Source organism: Dermacentor silvarum, chromosome 3 (genome assembly GCF_013339745.2).
Source record: "Dermacentor silvarum isolate Dsil-2018 chromosome 3, BIME_Dsil_1.4, whole genome shotgun sequence".
Lineage (NCBI taxonomy): Eukaryota > Metazoa > Arthropoda > Arachnida > Ixodida > Ixodidae > Dermacentor > Dermacentor silvarum.
Genome location: NC_051156.1, coordinates 53,913,804 through 53,936,226, shown reverse-complemented (window position 1 = coordinate 53,936,226; position 22,423 = coordinate 53,913,804). Strand labels below are relative to the sequence as shown.

The window sequence follows — 22,423 nt, the reverse complement described above, 5'->3', positions numbered from 1 at the left end:
TGCAACTTTGAAATTTTCTTCGAGTGCGGGTTCTGCGGAAAGGTGAAATTGCTGAGAGTGGCATACAACAAAGCCGCCTTCTTTGTCTGACACTAGCAACTGGAAGTCACCATTCCACAGCAATTCGACGATGCTTGATACCTTAGGTCGACAGGGACCGGAGGTTCCCAGTAGAAGTGCTTCAACACACTCCAGAACTACCCTTTCGCAGTCGGAGGAAGCAGCTCTACTCGCAGTGGTTCTAACAAGGGACAACGCCTCGACTTTGTCAACCTTGGCCGTGTTTTTGGCGCTGTTTTACATATGAATGATCCGTACCAACTAGCTCGCACCAAAACCCTTCCGAGTCATCAATAAATCTCCTTTATAATATCTTGTTTAGAAACTTTGCTATCTTTCTCGATTCTAGTTCCTTTTACAGCGAAAACTGTATATAGCTAGGCGAAACAAAGAACCGTTTGTCCCATGTCTCACTAAACGTCTTCATTGGCTGCGCCGTCAGTTACGTCGTTCTCTACGTCGCACTCAAGTGCGCGCGCCATTGGCAGCGCCGTTAGTGACGTAGTTCTCTGCGTCGTATACCTGCTCTGCCCGCAACGCCGGCTCCTCGGCTCGCCGTTGTCGCATGCGTTCGATATCTCGAGTTGGCTCGGTGTCGTAGTTAGCAGCAACCGCCCGCCATTGGCGCTTATGTTCCACTAGAAACACAAACGTGCAACCAATAATTGAGAAACGCTTCAATACAGCGTCGGGATTAACCCTCTGCTAAACACCGTGGCCGCACGTTTCAGCTTCGCTGGTTAACCATCTGTACGGAGTGCTTGGGCGGTGTTTTTGACACACTCGCAACATAATTGTGAGTTCGCGGCCAGGATCGAATCCCGGCCGCGGCGGTCGCACATCGATCAAGGCTAAATTCAAAACGCCCGTGTGCTTGCGGTGCAGTGCACGCTAAAGAATCCCAGGTGGTCAAAACTAATCCGGAGCCCTCCACTACAGCGTATCTCATAATCAGAACTGATTTTGGCACGTAAAACCCCAGAAAAAAGAAGATTTTCGAAAAGACTACTAATGCGAAACGCAGCTTATATATTTCGCACATCAGCTACCTGTCATTCTTGATCGTTGTTCTCTTGCGAATTGTATATATTTTCTTTATTTTTCTAAAGGGTTTGGTAATGTGTGTCATAAAATTCTGATGTGTAAATTCCACTTGCTTAACCTTGACCCCAACTAGTTACTGGCTTGAGCATTTCCTGTGCAGTTGTCAGTACGCGTCTACTTAAGAGAGACTCTCCCATCGGTCCTGTCCATTCGAGCGTACCGGTAAGCGTCTGTCCTTGGAATACTGTTATTTCCAATTGATAATTGTGACTTGCCCTGTATTTCATCCAATTTTCGTCTCTTTGCTAACGACTGCGTAACGTTGCGAGAAGTAACTAGTAATCATGATACAGCAATTCTTGAATCTCAGCTTAATGCAATCAAGGCATGAGTCAAAACATGGCGTATGGAATTATATATAAGTATATGCAAGTCAATGCGTGCAACCAGACGTACTCACACCTTCCCGGATTGTTGCATCAATAACGTTCCTCTAAATTTTAAGCATAAAACGCTTTTTGCTCCCGTTGTCGGCGACCTTCAAATGACCTTGAGCCAAAAGCCAGAGCCGTCTTCCGGGCACTCAAACGAGAACCTCCGGGGAGCCAGTCAAAACTTAAGAAAATGCGGTCTCTGGCCCTCAACCCATTGTACAAACAAGTTACAAAAAATATTGCTTCCGATTTCTTCCTAAAGTTCAATCTGTAACTTGTAGTACGCTGAAGTTTTATTTGTCATTTCCCATAGCGACGTTCAAAAGGCAGATACTAGGCACCACACACTTGATTGTCATCTGTTGGTGCTGAGACAGGGTTGCCTGTGCTCTCTTCAACGCCAGTGGTCCGTGAGTTGGCCGCATATTTGCAGCCCACCACTTCGACGCCACAAGAAGAAAAAGTAGCGACAGACGCTTAGCGCGCTGCACTTTTGGAAGAAGAAAAGCGGTTGAAAGCGGCGGCACCACAGGCAGCAAACAACGCCATATGGTAGGCATTTCGTGCTTAAATCTACTCTGGATTACGGGAGAGCCAGGATTTTTTTTTTTTTGCATTCGATAATTATAGCGGTGTTCCCATTCCATCTGACCTTACCTGGAATACGCACATCGTGCAGAAAAAGATGAAGTCAAGTAAACGCGGCCAGCCAGCGTAGGCACAAAGAAAAGAAAGACGTTGGAATACGTAGGTACTACGCCATGGCTGCCGCCGGAGTTTTTCTAACCCGCCGCCGTCTAAGCATCTATATCTATACATTGCACACATAATCAGCAGCGCTAACTTTTCATTATGCTGACGCAACTTCCCACATGCCTCACAGTCTCTCGAGCTGATCTACAAAACACTAATCCGATCTAAACCCGAATACGCCGCCTCAATTGAGGACCCTAATCAGGATAATTTAATTTATTCAGTACAAATGGTACAATTCTCCACGATTTATGTTTTCTGACTACAACCTCTACACCGGCATTAGCTCAATAAAATCTAACCGGCACTTAGTATCCTTAGCGCCGCGTCGTAAGTTTTTCCGTCCCTCTTTCTCTCTCTTTCACAAGCTACATCATTCTGTAGTACAGAACGAGCTTCTTTCACCACCCCATTACATATCATCAAGAAAGTTTTTACTGAGGTTTTCTGCGAAAAGCTAAACGCGTCCTGCAGATCAGTAGGAAGAATTCACCGCCTTGGAAAGATGGGTAAACTGAGACCTGTGATAGTATATTTTCAGGATTATAATGAAAAAGAAGAAGTATTGAAAAACATATAAGCTAAAAGGAACAAAGTTATCCATCCAGAATGACTATTCGCCTAATACATCGAGGAAAAGAAAGCTTTTGTGGAATAGCGCCAAAAGCGAAAAGGAACAAGGCAAGAGAGTAACACTTACACATGATAAACTGCGGATCGATGGTGATCTGTATTATTGGGACGAAAGCAAGAACTGCCGTGTTAAAATGCCGAGCTGCGAGAAGCGTTCCTATGAAAAGTGACAAGAGCAGACTCAAGAATCTGACTTTCGGCTCCTAAACATAAATGCACGCAGCGTTGTAAACAAAGCTACTGAACTTGAATTCATCCTTCTAAGTTATGTTCCCCACGTCATTGTAATCACAGAAACGTGGTTGCACAGTGATATTGATGATGAAAATGTTTTTCCTCCCTCGTATCAAGTTTTTCGAAAAGACAGACGTTCACGGGGAGGGGGAGTTGCAGTACTTGTGAAAAAAATATACCGGCTTTACTGACGCACCAAATTGATAACCACGAAAGTATCACGCTGAAGTTATCATGTCAGCAACGCTCTTTATTTCTGATTGCAGTTTATCGTGCGCCCGATTCTCTCTCTGAATTTTGGCATCGGCTGTGTGATCACGTGGCGAGCTTTCAGAATGACAGAATCATTATAGCTGGGGATTTTAACCTTCCAAATGTCGATTGGAATCGGCCATTCTCGAATAGTGACAAATGTGAACATGTTGATTACGTGTCTGACATTATGCTCAGTGCTAACATTCACCAGATTGTTAGTCAACCAACTCGCATTCAAAATAATTCTGCTTCAATACTCGATCTTATCTTTATCAGCCGTTCGATTGAAAATTACAGTATAAATGTAGAGGAAGGCATCTCTGATCACCGTATGGTGTCTCTTACGTGCTCCCTCGAGGTACAAAAAAACAATTGTCACTCCAGTTCTGATTAAAGACTTCTCTCATGCTAAGGACGAAAGTATTCTGGACTATCTGCTTCATAACCTCGACAACTTTCACGGACACGACATCGAATCACTGTGGAATACATTTAAGGGCCTGTGTGCGTACTGTCTTGATAATTTCGTGCCGAACAAAATTTAGAAAACACGCAAAAACAATCCTTGGATAACAAGGGATATATTGCACCTCAAACGAAGAATTAAACGACTGAAACGAGCAAAATCAAATAATAACACAGTGCAAATGGCACTGACAGGGTTGAAAGAGCCAATCTATAACGCTAAGCACCATTACTTCAACTACACGTTTCCTAATTTCATTAGAAATTCTCCTGAGAAGTTTTGGCGGTACCTTTCCACAAAAAAGAAGTCAGTTGATCGCATTGTGTGCGATGGTGTGACTATCGATGACAAACGTAGTATAGCTGAGAAGTTCAATGACTACTTTCACAGTGTTTTTTCTAGCCAAACTGAACCGTTACAGCGGAGCCTTAAAAACGGCTACGAAATATCTACCCTTATATCAGAACCCGGTGTTGTTTCTATGTTACTTAATTTAAAGACAAAATCTTCACCTGGACCTCACAATATACCGAACCCCTTTCTTCGCCGGTATGCTGAGATACTTGCTAAATTTCTTGTCGTTATTTTTCGTGCGTCCCTGTCCACAGCTAACATTCCTACTGATTGGAAAACTGCTAGAATCGTTCCTGTCTTCAAAAAAGGAGACACCATGCTATTAACAAACTATCGACCAATCTTATTGACGTCATCATGTTGTAAAATTCTGGAGCATGTCATCGTGAAGTACATAAACAAGGTTTTAGACGATAAAAACATAATAACCCCGTTTCAACATGGTTTTATAAAGGGGCTCTCTACAGTCACCCAGTTGACAACAGTTGTTCATAGTTTCGCCTCGGTTCTGGATAAGTCGGGTCAGGTTGACGTTATATTTTTAGATTTTAAGAAGGCATTTGATCTTGTATGTCATGCAAAACTAATCTTAAAGCTTCAGTCTCTAGGCTTACCCGAATTCATAGTTTCTTGGATTGAAGCGTATTTAAGCGACAGAATGCAGTTTGTAAGTATTGATGGCCATTACTCACAGCAACTACCAGTGAGATCAGGTGTACCACAAGGAAGTGTCCTTGGGCCCTTGTTGTTCTCAATATACATAAATGATATTGTTGATGTAATTAGTGAGCCAGTTTGTATCCGACTTTTTGCTGATGATTGTGTGTTGTTTAATGAAGTGAAATGTTCTGAGGATCAAGCATTGCTTAATTATAATTTACAGAAAATTCATAAGTGGTGTAAACAATGGGACATGGTTCTTAATGTCCAGAAAGCTGTTTTCATGAAAATAAGTAGAAAATTCCATTGTTGCTCCTTTCCGTACTCGCTTGCATCACAGCCACTTGTTGAGGTCACAAACTTCAAATAACTAGGTGTAACCATAACAAACACATTGAAATGGAATTCACACATATCAAACGTTTGCGCGTCCTCCTTTCGCAAACTCTGTTTCCTCAGACATAAATTAAAACAAGCACCGGTCGAGGCAAAAAAGTTAGCATATACGTCGCTTATTCGACCGAAGCTTGAATATGCAGCTACTGTTTGGGATCCGCACACGAAAGCTTAACATCGATGCACTCGAGAGGATCCAGCGGAAAGCTGTCCGGTTTATTTATTCAAGGTATCGACAGACAGACTCCCCGACCACCTTAATGCGTCAACATGGCATTCAAACATTGCAGCTTCGGCGCAAAATTCAGAGATTAAAGTTTCTTTTTCAGCTGAAGCACAGGAAACTAGCTTTAAATCCAGATGATTACATATCGCCCCTCCTCACCCGAGAAACAAGGCATCGCCACGCTGAGTTCCTTACCCCTTTCAGTGCCAGAACTAATGCGTTCAAGTTTTCTTTTTTTCCACGCACGGTAAATGAGTGGAACATTCTTCCATCGGCGTGGTTACACAGCACCGAGATAATCGAGCAAATGGTTACATAGCACGTAGTTTTTTTTTCTTTCTTCTTCTTTTTTCTCTTTCTTCTTTGTTGGTATCTTGTTTCCTTATGCGCTCATTTGTTATTGGGATGTTGTTCCCTTGTTTTTGGTACAGTATTTGGTACCTTTTCGCTACCCTGATTGTATAACCTAACCTAACAATTGGGTCCTTTATTGTAGAGCTTATAGGTGTGTAAAGGCATCCTCGTTTAATTTCGGTTTGTTACCAACCTTTCTGCCTTATTTGGTTTTCGTTGTTGTTCTAGTACTTGGTGCAATTCTATTGATCCATCTGTATTGTATGTACGCGTATACTTGTATTACTTTAATATACCCACTCCTGCTAGGGCCTCTTGATGGCCTGCAGTATTCTCTAAATAAATAAATAAAAATAAATCTCGGCTTGGTCACCGAGATGAAGTTGGGATTCCGTCATGATTCCGTCAGCCACCACCATGTCCCTGCTTCTATTTCAACCTTTGCGACTAGGGGTTCTGGAAAGGCGGCGCTACAGTCGGCCTTTAGGAATGGCGCAACACGACGACGCTCGTGACGCTGTGAGAAAAGGCACCGAAGCACGTTATTCTGTTGCCGTCAGCTCCCGGCATGAACACTCCGTACCTACCACCGTCTAACATTTCCTCCCTTGACGCCATTGTAAACTGAGCAGCGCATACAGGGCGCAACGCGCCTTCACGGGGGGTACCGATTATATTCTGTGAATCCTGTTGCAAGACTGGAGGACTGAACAACGCTGTACTGGCGGTGTCTGTTTGCGACAGTCTCTACCATCCATGATTGATGTTGCTTCTGTTGCCTCACCGGAAATCCTTGGTAACGATTGCACGTGGTAACTCAAAGCTAAATAATTAAATTGTGGGGTTTTACGTGCCAAAACCACGGCCTGATTATGAGGCACGCCGTAGTGGGGTCTCCGGAATAACTTGTACCACCTGAGATTCTTTAACGTGCAGCCAAATCTAAGTACACGGCTGTTTTCGCATTTCATCCGCATCGAAATGCGGCCGCTTTAAGCTAAGCCGACAAAGCCGGAGCTTGTTTCGGCCAGCGCCACGGGTGCGGGAGACGCGTTCGCGACGCCACCAACGGGAAGCTTCGCTGGTATACAAACGCCGCCGGCTTTTTCGCTCAATGGGCCATTTGACGCTTTCGCATCATAAGCTTTGCACTGAACGCAACCGCGTTAAAACCCATGGTCTTTATGGAATGCGTGACACTCGCGCAAGTTCTTTATCTTTTCGCAACCGACGACATATCGACAACGTTTGCGGAAATGCGCTGCCTTCCGGTGACAGGGACCGCCGCGGATGGAGCACTCCCGTCGCGGTGCCGGAGGTATACGGACTCTATTCAAGGTTTCGACCAAGCGTGTATGTAAGCAGCCAAATGGGCTTACACCCCTGGCACGCTCAACGTCGTTCTCTGGAATGCGTTGTATAGGCTAACACAGGCACTACCGAGATTCGGGCATCTCCGTTACGGCGCCCGCAGTATATGTACGCCCTCGAGCAAACGCAACCTGAGAGCTGGCAGCCGCGCCGCGGCGTAAGATTCTGCGGCACGTTCTTTGTTAGTGACTCGCAAGCCATAGCACCACACCAGCTGCACCGTGTTGGAGGAACTTGAAACACGGAGAGCAATGTGGCGTTTCTCTAAGTGTGGGGCTTTGTGGCACAAAAACAGGGCATGGAAATAAAAAAAAAAGGGGGGGGGGGGGAGCAACCCCAATAGACCAAACCACAGCCGAGCGCCTCCAAGTTTATATTTCAGTGCATACCACAGACAATCACTCACAAGCCATGGGCGGTTTTCAAACCTCTGAAACCCATAGCAGAAAGGCCGGCGAAAATAGTGACGAAGCTACGCGAAAAAGTTACCAAGCTACGTGGATAATGTTACGCAATGATGTGCGGCAGTTGATGCTGACATGTTGAGAAAAATTGAACTTGATAGGCTTTTTTTCTTATGTCACCATCCATAGGAGCGGCACGCCATGAATATATACCGGGTGTTCAAAATTAAGCTTTACGGAATTTTTAAAAATCGCCTGTGGCAGGTAGCGTAATTCTTATCGTTGAGCTGGGTTATTCGAAGAGGCGGACATTCGTAGCACGAGAAATCGAAACAAATATTCAACTTATTCACAAAAATTGACTAATGAACTTCTTAGTTAATTACTTTACGACACATATTGCAATTTACGGATTGTAGCCGGTGAGCTTGCAAGCCGCATCCACTTGAAATTAATTTCCAGGATGACACCAATTTCGAGATATTATTTCCCAAAGTGTGGGACGAAATACATGGGCGTTCCACTTAATTTTGTGCTTCAATGTATACAACAGTATTTTGGTAAAAAAGTAAGTGGAACAACAGTGCATTTTTGCGGCCAGTTTGATGGCGCATATTTCCAAAGTGTTGCCATTCTGGAAATGCATTCCTAGTGGATACGCCTGACAAGCTCACCGTCTACAATTCATAAATTGCAATATGTGTCGTAAAGTAATTAGCGAAGAAGTTCCTTAGTCAATTTTTGTTAATTAGTTGAATATGTGAATGCATTGGCGTTCCAGTTGTTTTTGTGCTTCAATTCATATTGTTAAAAAAATGTAATTTTGGGCTTGATGACTAAACGAGCAACTGCAGCTCTATAAGCACAGAAGGACAGGCAGCGCGCACAAGCCGAACCAAAAGTTATAGGCACCACGACTGCCTTAACATGTTGTCCTGCGTATATTATATCTTTATCAATAGAATATTTTCAATCTGATGTTCTCAAAGCGAAGTATTGAAATTGGTTTCAAGTTTAGTAAACGTGGTTTTCAAAAAAATAAATAGATCCATCGCATTATCCAACATTAACATTGCATTCTTGCATTGAAAAGTGATCATGGAATTCTTTGCAGGAAGATTGCGTTACGCATGCTTGAAAATTGCGATATATGATAAAGCAGGGTGCAACTACTGTTCGAGAGTAACCGGTTGGCAATGAAAATATGCGATTTTTGTCTGGTTACAATAATAACTCAATTATGTGGAAGCAAAGGAGTGTAATTCTAGGCGAATAATAAAATTTCCTCCTGAATTACACTACGGATTTGTTGACTTGCCATTTGTCAATTCAGCCTCAACATCGTGTTTTCGTTCGGGAGCTGCGTTTACCCTAGTGTATTTTCTTCGCGTGGTGTTTCGCGACTGAGCCACGAGGTAGTGTCTCATTCAGCAAAACACGTGGTTTTACGCAATGCACACAAAAAATATAACGTTTGTTTCTATCAAAATAATGACATTTATGAAAGTAATACTTCATTACTAAAAAAAATTCAGTGTCATTCCACTCTGTGAAGGTGGATGGCCAGCGAAGCTGTGTATGTGGTGATTGACCGTTGCTCCGGTGAAACGTTCCAAGTTTGCGGGATCGGGGCCACATGAACGGTTCGCATTTCCTTCCGCCTCGCGGTCATGGCGGGCAGCACGCTTACCGATTGGCGTCCGCGGCCCGCTCATCGTCGGTGGTCTCCTTCCGCCGCGCCCGTTCCCTTTTCTGTTCACGCCGTCGTTCTTGGTAGGCACGCTGTTCTTCTTCAGACCGTACAACACGCGGCCTACCCATTTCACAGTCAGAGCAGAACTGAGGAAAGGAGCCTACGTAGAGCATGGCGTCAGGAGACAGAAGACGCTCGATTGGTAGGCACTACTTTGAACACGCGGGATGGCGTACACGTGTATGGTGCGATCGTAGAAATGGCCGATACGGGTCAAAGTGTAGTATCTCTTCTTATCAGCTTAATATCTGATACGGGTTGTATTTGAATCCAAGATATGAAACTTATTTTCGAAAGTTTGCGGAGTGCTTGAAGCCTTGCTTCACCTCCGCCGCGGCATGGCCCGGTATGGCACTATCTTCGGGATTTTCGGTCTACGGACATCGATTCGCTGAAAACTATTCATATACAGCTTCGCTGTAAAAGGACAATAGGAGAGTAGTTGGAGATGGCCATGCAATGTTAACGCGCAGTTAGAGTGGGAGCAAATGAAACAAAATGCGCCTATTCCGACCACAGCGCATCAGACTACAAAGACAATTCCCCTAGCTAAAATCACCGGAACGCTGTTAGCACCGCACTATCGCTTGCGCATAAGACCAATAGCTTACCTAAGCTATAGGACACCTACTTTGCTGATGACTAAAATAAGCTCATCAAGAAGACAACGGCAACAGCGAAGGGAAGACAATATTTTGCTCATCAGCAATGCACTAGCCTAACTATTAATTTTTCTTGACTATCTCTGTCGTACATTGGGCCCATCTTACTATTGCCGCGCGTCTTCAAAAGGGGGCTGATGACGTTTATTGAGAGCAGCTGGGCTCTGGAGAAAACGACGGCGAGAGCGAACTATCGAGCGGGGCGGTTGATGATGATGATGTCCTCAGCACATGGCGCGTACCCACTTCGGGGGATTGGCCAAGAATTGAGCACCTGAACTTTTAGATATGCATTCTGAAACTACAGTTACTGTGCAATTTAGTAATCAGCACAGATTAATTTTCCTAAACTGCATAATTTATAATAATAATGTCATGCATTAAAACTGAAATATCTCTCAGAGAATTGTAAAAGTGGGGATTTAAAATTTTATTCGTTCGGTTGACTGAATGAAACCACAAACGGCATCAAATACGTCCCTGTGGCTAAACGCAAATACCGAGGCACCGAAAGTGAGTACTGTTTCTGGTGGTAAATTTACCCCTAATTTAGCAAGCGGTATTTCAACAAGTCTTTTTCTTTGTAATTTATACGACGGCATATTAAAAAAATAGTGCTCTACGGTTTCTATTACAAGGCAGAATTGACACAGCGGCGATATCACCAGACCAGCCCTGTGTAAATATAGGTTTAATGGTGGGACACGGCCGCGTAATTTTGTAATTATTACTTCCGATTGTCTTGATGGACACCAACGTATTTTCCACGGAAATTTTAGGTGCTGAAATTTAGTCCATGATGTTATTGTTTCCATGATATCTCTACGAATTGTAAATTTGCGATATTTGATCGCTGTTATTTGTGCCACCACTGGAAGGGCCGATATTATCGGTCCATTCAGGGATGCTCGTGCTAATAAATCGGCCATTTCATTGAAATGTAATCCGCAGTGTGCTCGTACCCATAATAATTTTACAAGATTCAGCTGGGGGGGGAACTAATGTAGAAACGTCTTTAGAGCTGGTGAATTTGTTGAAGCTGTAAACGCAGTACAGACAGAAAGGGAATCTGTTACAATAACCGCGCTGGATTCATTTAAAGGGAGTTTAGCACGCTCACTTCTTTCTGCGTGCGCCGCTGTGCTTGCCCTATTGCCACTACTACAGGTGACACTATGTGTATCCTCATTAGCGCTTGTTATTGTCTTCCCTTTCTGTGTGTGTTGTATTTTTGTTGCTAATTTTACTCATCGGGAATGCAAGACCAACTAGCTTTATATTTAATACTTCCTCATAGCACACCTAAATATAACATGTTTCACGGTTGGAACCTCTTAATATACAATTATTTTTTTGCTCCATCATGGGTGAATTCCCTGTATCAAAGGCATCAGAAGTTCAGAACATGTTTACGTAGGTTTATGCATTTCACAAAAGAGCGCGTAATCCAAGCGCGCGCCGAGTGTCACGCAAGCCAGCGAAAGAACACGCCGGCCCCGCGGCAACTTCAACAGAGGGAAAAGCGCATACGCCTCAAGCAACAACGCTAACAACGGCGCCGATACGTCTGGAAGAGACCCTAAGAAGCGACGTTAACCGGAGAGAGAGAGAGAGAGCACACGCGCGCGCCGAGGCACCTTCTCACCCGGCGAGTGGACAGACAGTACTACCACAGAACACCCGTACAAAATTAGAGAAGGGAAACTGTACCTTCTGCACTCTACTTCTACAGTGCAACGGAAATAAGCGTAGCGGTGGCGTTGTGAACAAAAGTATGCGACCGAGAGATGGCGCTAGCAGAATCAAAACTTAAATCATCATCATTACGTAGTGAGCATTATGGCCGCTACGCTAACGGTTCGTGGGGCTCGTCGCGCTGGTTTTTGGGCGTTTCGTTACCGCTTTCGGGGCGGTATTCGTGTGTACTGTATTCTAACATAACTACAGGTATCTTTATTATGTCGCCAGGTGACCGGGAGGCCTCAACTGGCAAAAAAACACTTCAAACAAGTAAGCTTACATTGTTTATTGTCAATGGTGAATGAAGCAGTACATGCTCACAATTTTCGTACAGGTGAGGTGGACTTAATGTTGTCCGACCCTGAGTTTACAACATACAGAAACACAGATATTCATATATTTAATGGAACCCAAAGCTGACATCGAGCGAAGTTTTCTCATCGTGTTCGGCGTGCCATAATGCAGGGAGAACGAAGCTTCAGACCGCGACATTTATGCTGAGCTACAAGTATTGCGTACAGTGCTGCTTGACGTTTTATATTATCTGCGTTCGACGATTTCAGCGAGATTAAACAAAGTAACATACACGATTGTTCGGCAAAACTGTACTGTCAGCAAGATAAGCTCGAGCTGCAATGTCTCATTGCTCTCGTAACACATTGGCGAGAGGCACGAAGTGTAGGAGGAGAGGGGGGGGGGGGGGGGGGGCGTTATGCTAAATATTACATCACATATTTTCTGCTCTGCATATTCTTCTGCTGCACATTTAGTGTTCAGGTGCGGCAGTAAAGGCTTTGATACAAGTGGAGTACTCGTAGGGAAACCAAGGAAAGATATGGAGACAGCAGTGCTTGCAAAGACTTGTGCAAATATGGTGTGAATAAACAAGGACACTAAATCAACATATAGGCGGGCTCAATTAATGCTCACAGATCCTTAGAAACTTCAATTTGCGGTTTCATGTTGAAAAAGAATCTCGGTATATGTATTCAAACAAGGCAAAGAGGTTGCAAGGAGATGAACACTTCAGTTGAGTAACAGAGGTGAGCAAGAGAAGCCTCAGCTTGGAGCCAATGTTTCACCAAGCAAACATAGTTCTGAGGAACGAGACGAAGACAACTTCCCATACTGAGGTTTCCCTTGCTCGTCCGTTGTATGTTAAGCCCAACTTATTCTGTGAGTACATTTCAAAATCTTTTTGGGAGCACACTGTGCTAGGGTTTGTTATGTGCTGTTTGAAGAGAAAGAAAATTTGTTTTTAGTGATTTCTCAAGTTTGTAAAGTCTGAAATAGGCTGGCCGGTTGTGTGAGCTTGCCTTTTCTAGATATCTCTTATGGTGCAAGGCTAGCCTAGTTATTGATTTCATGCAAACTGTATATAAGCCTTTTGTAGGAAATAGATGTAAAATAATACACATTTCCAGATCTAATTCTAATCCTAGCACTTGCCATGCTAACCTTCCCCTAGATTTTGTCATGTCATATAAATATCTCGGTGTACACATTACAAATAACTTAAATTGGAACATTAATATAGAGTACGTCATTAGGAATGCTAATCACATGCTCGGGTACTTACGGCGCAACTTTTCCAAAGCACCATCAACTATAGAACTACAGCTTTACAAGACTAATTCACTCGAAACTTGAATATGCATCTGCAATACGGGATCCCAGTCGCGTTAACCTTATTACTTCACTTGAACTAGTACAAAATAACTCTACTCGTTTCATTATTACTAATTATAACCGTACCGCAAATATAACCTCAATGTAAACTAGCCTAGCACTCATTTCACTAGCTAATCGCCGCAAAGTCGACTATCTTTTGCTATTTCATAAAATTTTCTATCACACCACACTTCATGACGACTTCATACTGCGGCCTCAGTGCATTTTAAACTGTGTCGATCATCGCAGTAAGGTAGGAATTGATTCATGTAACACAAAGTCTTTCTTTCGTGTCCCGTACATCTCAGAAATGGAACCACCAAGTATTGTAGCCATCACAGATAACAAACTTTTTTGCAAAACATTAGCTAACATTGTATAATCAGGAGAATCATTATGTTACAAGAACTCACTGCACTTGTTTGTTTTACTCTACTACTTTGTAACCACTCCCCTCTTTCATGCCATGTGGCCCTGAGGGTACTTTAAAAAAATAAAATAAAAAAATGAAGAGTGACTACCAGAGTTTCAGTAACATAAAGTATCATTTCCTTAAAATTCCACTGAGCGCTTTTGATCATTTTAAAATTCTTTGCATTTTCATGTAACAAATTATCGTTGTGAGGGAGCATGTGATACTTCCTGGTACTAATGACCGTCAAACTGATTTGCAAAGAGCAGATGACAGAGTTTGTGCATTAGCAAGTAGGAGCTTGCTACATTGTTTCTGTTCTGGTCGTCATGGCTATAATGACTGGAAAAGAAACAAGTTGGGACACAATATGTTACTTCTCCGATTGTCATAAAGCACCCTTAAAAGCAACTACGCTTGTATGTCAAATTTCTCATTCACGCTCGGTATGATACAGAAATGTAGACTGCTGCTTTCCTAATAGGGCTCACACCTCTCTATCTGGTAAACTTCCAAACATTTCGTAGTGAAGCATGTAGTTCAAGAGGACGTGTTGTCATTATAGTGACAGTTGAGCATATTGTGGCTTAGCGTGGGCAGCTTGCAGACCAGTAATCCCTCCTTTGTCCATCTTCCTGAAAAAAGAAATGACAAAGCCATGACACACATGCAAGTAAAAAATGGTGAAACAAAAGTTAGTCCCATAAATGAACAAATCACGGTTCTAGTTGAAGTGTTCAGAAACATACCCTGTGAGAATTCGGGCCCTTGATGTTACTTCCAGTGGTGACACATTCACGGTTGACTTGTACGTCCAGAGACAATAGAGTCCAAAGGAATGAGTACAAATATGAGCAGCGTCTTGGAGGCTGGAGTGTATGACAAAGAACAGTGCACAAAACACTCTGCGACACAAAAACACACACACAACACTGTTTTGAGTGTCCATTTCTTTCAGTGGTGTCCTTGCGTGGGCTGTGCTTAGTCAAGCCTCGATTAGATGACAATTGTTTCTGCCAGATACTAGTAATAAACACAATCATTTTATTATGTCTCAAATGCCGTTAATCTAACTGTATCACCGGAAGTACACTTGTCACTAATGTGCAGTGAATTTATCGCGGTGCATTATTTATGCAGAAACAACCAAAACTTTATTATTTATGATGTACTCATGTTAGCTATTTTAGCAACTTGGCAAAACAGCGAGAACCTCGTTTGACTTGCTTTGGAAGGGCAATAACTTTATAATTATTACTATTTTCTACTTTTAAGAAATGACTAGAGGAATCTGCTTTATCCGCCTCGCACGCAAGGACATTCAAAGTTAAAAATGCGAAGCACTGCTTTTTTTACTCACCGGCGCACAAGCCCAGGGGCTACAAGGTTAATCCGCTTTCGTGGGTAGTCTTCAAGCAGACTGTGCTCGGTTCCAGCGATGAATTTTCGCGCTGGATAGCACTTTTTTTTCAAGCAACATGTCATTACGCGGGCAGACGCGGCAGAGCACTAACGGCGGAAGCCGTGCATGCAGCCGTTATGCTAGTGAAACGCCGCAGCTAATAAGTTTACCGTCTTTAAACAAGTTCGCTTGGTGGCAGCTATCGAATGTTGGACGCATAAACTGGCTGAGATATTATTGATATCTAATTAAAACGAACCTGCGTGATACTGCTCAAAGGTAGCAACCACCCCACTCGCAAATATTACCGCCGTACAATTTGAATCGATAAACGGCACGGACTGCAATCGATACCAGTGGGCTGCTGCTGATCACACGTGAGTGAAGCCTCAAAACCTTTAATCAAATAACAAAGGACGGACTTTAATAACTGAAGTCCAATAAAAACAGTACACTGCTTATTTTATTAAAAGTTACACCGTAACTGTGTTTGTCGATTATTATATGTACATTAATAGATCAAATATTGAGTCGTGTTGAGCGCCCCTAGCAGAAAAAAATACAAACTAAAGTATGCGACCAAATTACAGTAGCTCCACTTGCGCGCTTATGCTGGAACGCGCCGCGGTTGATTTTTCGCCCTCTGTGGCCATTTGGTGAACTCGAGAGTTTCCGGGGCCTGGTACTACCGCGTGAGCATACACCAACAGGATGAGTCATCACCCCCCCCCTCCCCGCCTCGAGAATGCTCCGACAGCGGCGGCCGAAGGAACGAGAAAAGCCTCGAAGGTTCCCAAGCTTTGGCCACGCTACCAGATCACGACACCGATAAGAATGTTTGAGAACGCCTGTGGAAGCTATATAACCGCCGTGCGAGAATCGATTAGTGAACTTCGGGAGTTCGAGAGTTCAGTCCGCACCGGTGAAGTGATGTAACGTTAAGACCGAGCGTCTGCGGAAGAAGGGGATTCCCCGGCAAGCTAGTCGACGGGTTCATCCAGCGTCTGCATTTCCGGAAGAAGTTCTTTCTTCGAGATTTGCCCCGAGTTACGCCGATATCGTCTGGCTTCAAGACCAACACTGGTGATTACGATTCGACACTTAGTGTTCCTTTTCATTTTGTACTTTACGTGTTGGACTCTTAGTGCTTGTCGTGAATTATTTTCTTGTGTTTGTTAATACCCATCTGATTTGTATTGTGTTGCGTCTAGCCTAAGTGTGCAAGTGTGTGTGTAACTGCCTTGTGTGAAGAATATATTTTGTTGTGTTTTGACAACTCTGGGCTCTGACTGGGTCTTTGGACAGCAACCGGCGTTCGCTGGCGCACCAGGGGGCCCACTCTTAATGGTCCTTGCTTTCGTGGGATTATTTTCGGAAGCTGATAAGTCGGCTTTGGAATTAGGCCCGGCGTCTGCGCCTCGTTCACGGGGTCTGTGACAATATTTCTGGCGTCCGCGACAGGACCTTTCTGGTGCAAATTGTGTGTCCATAGTAGGGAGAAAGAGCCAGGGTCGTTTACATTGCCATTGTAAACGATTTTGAGTATTGCACCACGTTTTGCTAACTTGTGTGCAGAGAGCACTTCGATAGTTGAAATCTAGGGAGATATTTTTTGCACGCGCCTAGATTTTTGAAGGGCATCATGGATCTCGAGAAATTAGCTGCCCTTGGTGAGAAGATGGGTCTTTCTGGAGCGGAACTACGGAAGTGGGTTTGTCAGAAGGAAAAAGAAGCTATAGAAAGAGAGGAGCTAGCGGCCGAACGGGCCAAAGAAGAAAGAGAGGCGATGGAGCGAAGAGAGGAAGGAGAAGCAAAGGAGCGACAGATAAGAGAAGAAAGAGAAGCGATGGAGCGAAAAGAAGAAAGAGGGGAGAAGGAGCGACAGAGGGAAGCTGAAATAGCTGAGAGAGAAAGACAAAGACAGCACGAGTTAGAACTCGAACGACTTCGTTTGCAGCAGCGCACAGACGCTCCCGCCCAGGCAAGAGTCGATAGCACTGAAAGGGAAGAAATTAGCTTCCGTCTGAACCCAAGCAAACTGCTTGTGGCATTTGATGAAAGAAAAGATGACTTGGATGCTTATTTGCACAGATTTGAGACAGTTGCTAAAAGCCAGAATTGGCCAGAGGATCAATGGGCCACTGCGCTGAGCACGTGTTTGAGTGGCGAAGCACTTAGTGTGTACGGTAGGCTGACGCCAACCGATGCCTCTAATTATGGAAGCGTGAAAGCTGCTTTACTGAAGAGATTTAGGTTCACCGTAGAAGGCTTCCGAGATAAGTTTAGGACTGGAAAGCCTGCCGATGGCGAGACCGCCACGCAATTCGCCGCGCGGCTCAGTCACTATTTTGATAGGTGGACCGAACTTTCAGAGACTGCACAGGAGTACGGTGCACTTAGAGAGCTTCTGATCAAGGAGCAATTCCTTATCAGTTGCCACCCGAGCCTGTCTCTCTATCTGAAAGAAAGGAAAGCTAAATCGCTTCAAAATATGTTGGAATTGGCAGACCAATTTTTGGAAACACAGGGACGCACCAGTCTCTCCAAGATCAGAAAAGAGGAGCCAGGGGACGCAAAGAAACCGACATCCGATGAAAGGAGAAACCCTCAGAAGCCTGTTCCGAGGTGTTATCTCTGTAACCGACTGGGCCATCGTGCTAGCAATTGTCGGAGCAATTTTACGCGCCCCAATGATGTCAAATGTTTTAAATGTGGGTGAACTGGGCACAAAGCCAATACTTGTCGCAACGGAGTGAAGGAAACTCCCCAAGCATCCTGTGTGTATGCCTCGCCAAAACATCAAGAAGACATAAACTCCGACTTTGTCGAACTCCTAGACGGAAAATAATTCCGGTCGTTAATGCAGTGATGACACAACGCCCAGAATTTCCCGTTAAGGGAATGCCTGTACTTGCCGGAAAAATGGCAGACAAACAAATCACGGTGTTACGAGATACCGGCACCAGCACAGTGATCGTGCGAAGGGACTTAGTCAAAGACGAAGAGCTCACGGGCGAAACAAGTTTAGTTTTCCTGATAGATGGTACGACTAGGAAGCTTACTGAAGCTAAGATTGAGGTCGAGACCCCCTACTACAGTGGGAGTGTCACTGTTCTTTGTATGGACAGCCCACTGTACGACTTAATTCTCGGAAACATCGAGGGAGTTCGCGCCCCAGACGATCCGAAACCTTTGCAAGAGCCGAAGATCGAACCATCGACGATTGAAGTACCACGTGAAAACTATCAGCAGCTGACGAGAACACCGCGGCAGCAGACACCCGAGCTCAAGCAAAGGCTCAGACAAACCCTTTCCAGCTCCCTTCCACGCCCGATTCAGAAAATAAACCGACTGGGACTCATAACAATCCGAAACCCTTACATCGAAAAACCAAGGACAGGAAATTTAAATTTAAGAACCGTTGACGATTATCCGTGGTGCAAAGCGTTTTGATTGAGTGCACCGAGTGTTTATTTATGCATCTTGGACATAGTGTTTGTTTGTGTTCTGTAAACTACCCTGCCATAGTTTTGTATACTTTTTGCACATGTTATATTTCATAGGATTGTCTTGTTACGCGAGATATGTATTTTTGTATAGTACAAGTGTAATTGTTACGCGAGAGATGTGTTATTGTGTAATCCAAGTGTACTTGTGTTACTTGTGTTTGTCTCAATGTATCGCGAGTGAAGTGTGACTTGTGGTGGACTGATTTATGGACTTACGGACTGGTGTGTAGTGGAGACTCTTGTGCGCGCTTCTTTGTGTTTTTTTGAATATTATTGCATAATATTCTTAAAGTGGGGGGCAGTGTCACAAAAGAGCGCGTAATCCAAGGGCGCGCCGAGTGTCACGCAAGCCAGCGAAAGAACACGCCGGCCCCGCGACAACTTCAACAGAGGGGGAGAGTGCATACGCCTCAAGCAACAACGCTAACAACGGCGCCGAAACGCCTGGAAGAGTCTCGACGAAGCGACGTTAACCGGAGAGAGAGAGAGAGAGAGCACACGCGCGCGCCGAGACACCTTCTCACCCGGCTAGTCGACAGACAGTACTACCGCGTGAGCATACACCAACAGGATGAGTCATCATCCCCCCCCCTCGAGAATGCTCCGACAGCGGCGGCCGAAGGAACGAGAAAAGCCTCGAAGGTTCCCAAGCTTTGGCCATGCTACGAGATCACGACACCGATAAGAATGTTCGAGAACGCCTGTGAAAGCTATATAACCACCGTGCGAGAATCGTTTAGTGGAATTCGACAGTGCGAGAGTTCAGTCCGCACCGGTGAAGTGATGTAACGTTAAGACCGAGCGTCTGCGGAAAAAGGGGATTCCCCGGCAAGCTAGTCGACGGGTTCATCGAGCGTCTGCATTTCCGGAAGAAGTTCTTTCTTCGAGATTTGCCCCGAGTTACGCCGAGATCGTCTGACTTCAAGACCAACACTGGTGAATACGATTGGATACTTAGTGTTCCTTTTCATTTTGTACTTTACGTGTTGGATTCTTAGTGCTTGTCGTGAATTATTTTCTTGTGTTTATTAATACCCATCTGATTTGTATTGCGTTGTGTCTAGCCTAAGTGTGCAAGTGTGTGTGTAACTGCCTTGTGTGAAGAACATATTTTGTTGTGTTTTGACAACTCTGGGCTCTGACTCGGTCTTTCGACAGCAACCGGCGTTCGCTGGCGCACCAGAGGGCCCACTCTTAATTGTCCTTGCTTTCGTGGGGTTATTTTCGGAAGCTGATAAGTCGGTTTTGGAATTTGGTCCGGCGTCTGCGCCTCGTTCACGGGGTCTGTGACAATGCATGACTAACATAGTCGACACCCTTACCATGAACTCAAGAAATAATGTTGAGCTTGAATACAAGTCTCAACCTCAATAATGATGTTGAAGTGAGGTCGAGGTGAGGTTGGTGATGGACGCTTAAAGTTGGCGTAAGCTCTACTAAATTCACTTCAACCTCATTGTATGGGGTTGAGGTTGAGTGAGGTCGTCAAATGTAATTGGACGCTGTGGTGACGTTTAGCATTTTCAGGTCGTCTGCCCCACCTTTGCTTATGCGTGCATGAACAAGCCGTCATCGTCACTATCGGACAAGGAATTGAGCTTCTTGGGAAGCACCAGCGTGCGCATAAGGCGATAGCACTCTTTTTTAGCGTTTTGTCATTTGTGTAATTCCTTTAATGAACATACCTGTTGTTATTGCTTTGCGTTAGCATTAGGAGTGGCAAAGTGAAAAAAGAAAAGAATTGTTTGTGTGTGGAACCGGTCACGTGCTAGAGGTATATATATATATATATATATATATATACCTATACGCAAGCTTGAGGTATATATTTTATGTTAAATAGTGCTGTAAAATGGTCTCGTCGTTTAAGTTCTTTTGTTTATTTTGGTATGTGTTGCGTTCTTGTTTGTTTTTTGTTTTCTTCACTTGCACTCAAAGGCTCTTTTAGTGCTTATTTCGGAAACATATTCTGTTGTGCTGCATTTTTTTCTTCACTTGCGTTGGAGACTTGTTTTGCATTTTGCAATTTACTCTCTTGCGTTGCGTTTTAATGTTCACTTGCATTGTAACCCTGTTCCATACTAGTTTGCTTGTGCTTTCATTGTATTAAGTAAACCCACCCCCCTTACTCAATGCCCTTTGGGCCTGTAAGGTATTTTTAAATAAATAAATAAATAAATAAATAAATAAATAAATAAATAAATATATTGTGAGCATTATACATACGCTTCATATTCTCATCTGTACATACTCATCATCACCATTTTGGGCCGGGTGGTGGGACTCTCGCTTGAGAGAATAAAGAAGAAAGTGACGGCCTAAACGTTATCTCACAAGTGGTGGAGTGTGCTGTCCGGTTCCTCGTCCGCTCGCTCCCGGTCCATCTCCAACACCATCTACGCTACATCCCTACCGCCTTTTCCAACTGCACTCGACCATGTCCCAAGATCAGCAGGCCAATACCGCGACATCCACCTTGCCTGCTCCGGCGGCAACTCCTTCTTGGACAGTCACCACCCCTCAAAAGGATCCACCTGTGTTTGCTGGACTTCGCGGTGACGACGTCGAAGACTGGTTGGAACAATACGAGCGCGTGAGTGACTTTAATCACTGGGACGAATCTGCAAAACTGCGGCACGTCACGTTCTATCTCGCCGGCGCCGCAAAAATTTGGTTTTCCAACCATGCGCTCGATCTCGTACACTGGAGCACGTTTAAACTTCACCTACGACAGATTTTCGCGAACTCTTCTGTCTGCTCCGATATCGCCAAGAAGAAGCTTGCTGAGCGTGCTCAGCACACGGGAGAGTCGTACACTTCGTACATAGAGGACGTACTCGCCCTCTGCCGCCGCGTGAACAGCTCGATGGCGGAGAGTGACCGTGTACGCCACCTGCTCATGGGTATTGCGACTGTGGCATTCAATGCTCTTGTCGTGCTGAACCCCACTACCGTCGCAGACATCATCAGTACGTGTCAGCGCCTGGATGAGCTTACTATGAACCGCTTACACTCTGACACGTCTGATTTCAGGGTGTCGAACGATAGCGAGCTACGTGCTCTGATTCGCTCCATAATCCCTGAGGAACTGCACGCCCAAGCTTTGTCATCCCCCCCCCCCCCCTGCAGTCCATATGACACCTCCGGGTGGCGGCCTACGCCATATCGTGAGAGAACAGATAGCTGCCGTGACGTGCCCGCAAATCCCGAGCCCGTACCCTATCCCTACACCAACTTATGCTCAGGTTGCCTCTCTGGTGCCACCCTCGCAGCAGCCACCGCAGCAGGCACCTGCATTTCACGGGTCCCTGAATCCCATCACAGTGCGACCACCACCTCTTGAGTCTTACAACGCATGGAGCCCACCTCGCCCTGTTTGCTACTATTGCGGCGTCCGTGGCCACATTTCACGGTTTTGCCGACGCCGTCAGCAAGATGAAAGACGTGGCTATGACGGTTTTGAAAGGGATGAGTTTTCTGGCCCTGTAGCACAACGTCGGCGGTCGTACTACAATTATTACATTCGACGTTCCCCATCTCCGCAGGAATTCAACGCTGCCGGTTCATTGCGCTTCCCGCGTCGTCGCTCTCCATCACCGATGCGGCGCTCCTCTTCCCCTCTTCGACCGG

At 44.8% G+C, this 22,423-nt stretch overlaps 1 protein-coding gene and 1 non-coding gene across 2 annotated transcripts in view; both read left to right on the top strand.

Moving 5' to 3' along the window:
* Positions 1-22,423, top strand: part of LOC125944229 (uncharacterized) — an 87,537-nt gene that overhangs the window by 27,277 nt on the left and 37,837 nt on the right. The window lies entirely within an intron of this gene.
* Positions 9,597-9,780, top strand: LOC119446901 (U2 spliceosomal RNA). Its single transcript, XR_005190841.1, has one exon. It is a non-coding gene; the product is annotated as a U2 spliceosomal RNA (small nuclear RNA).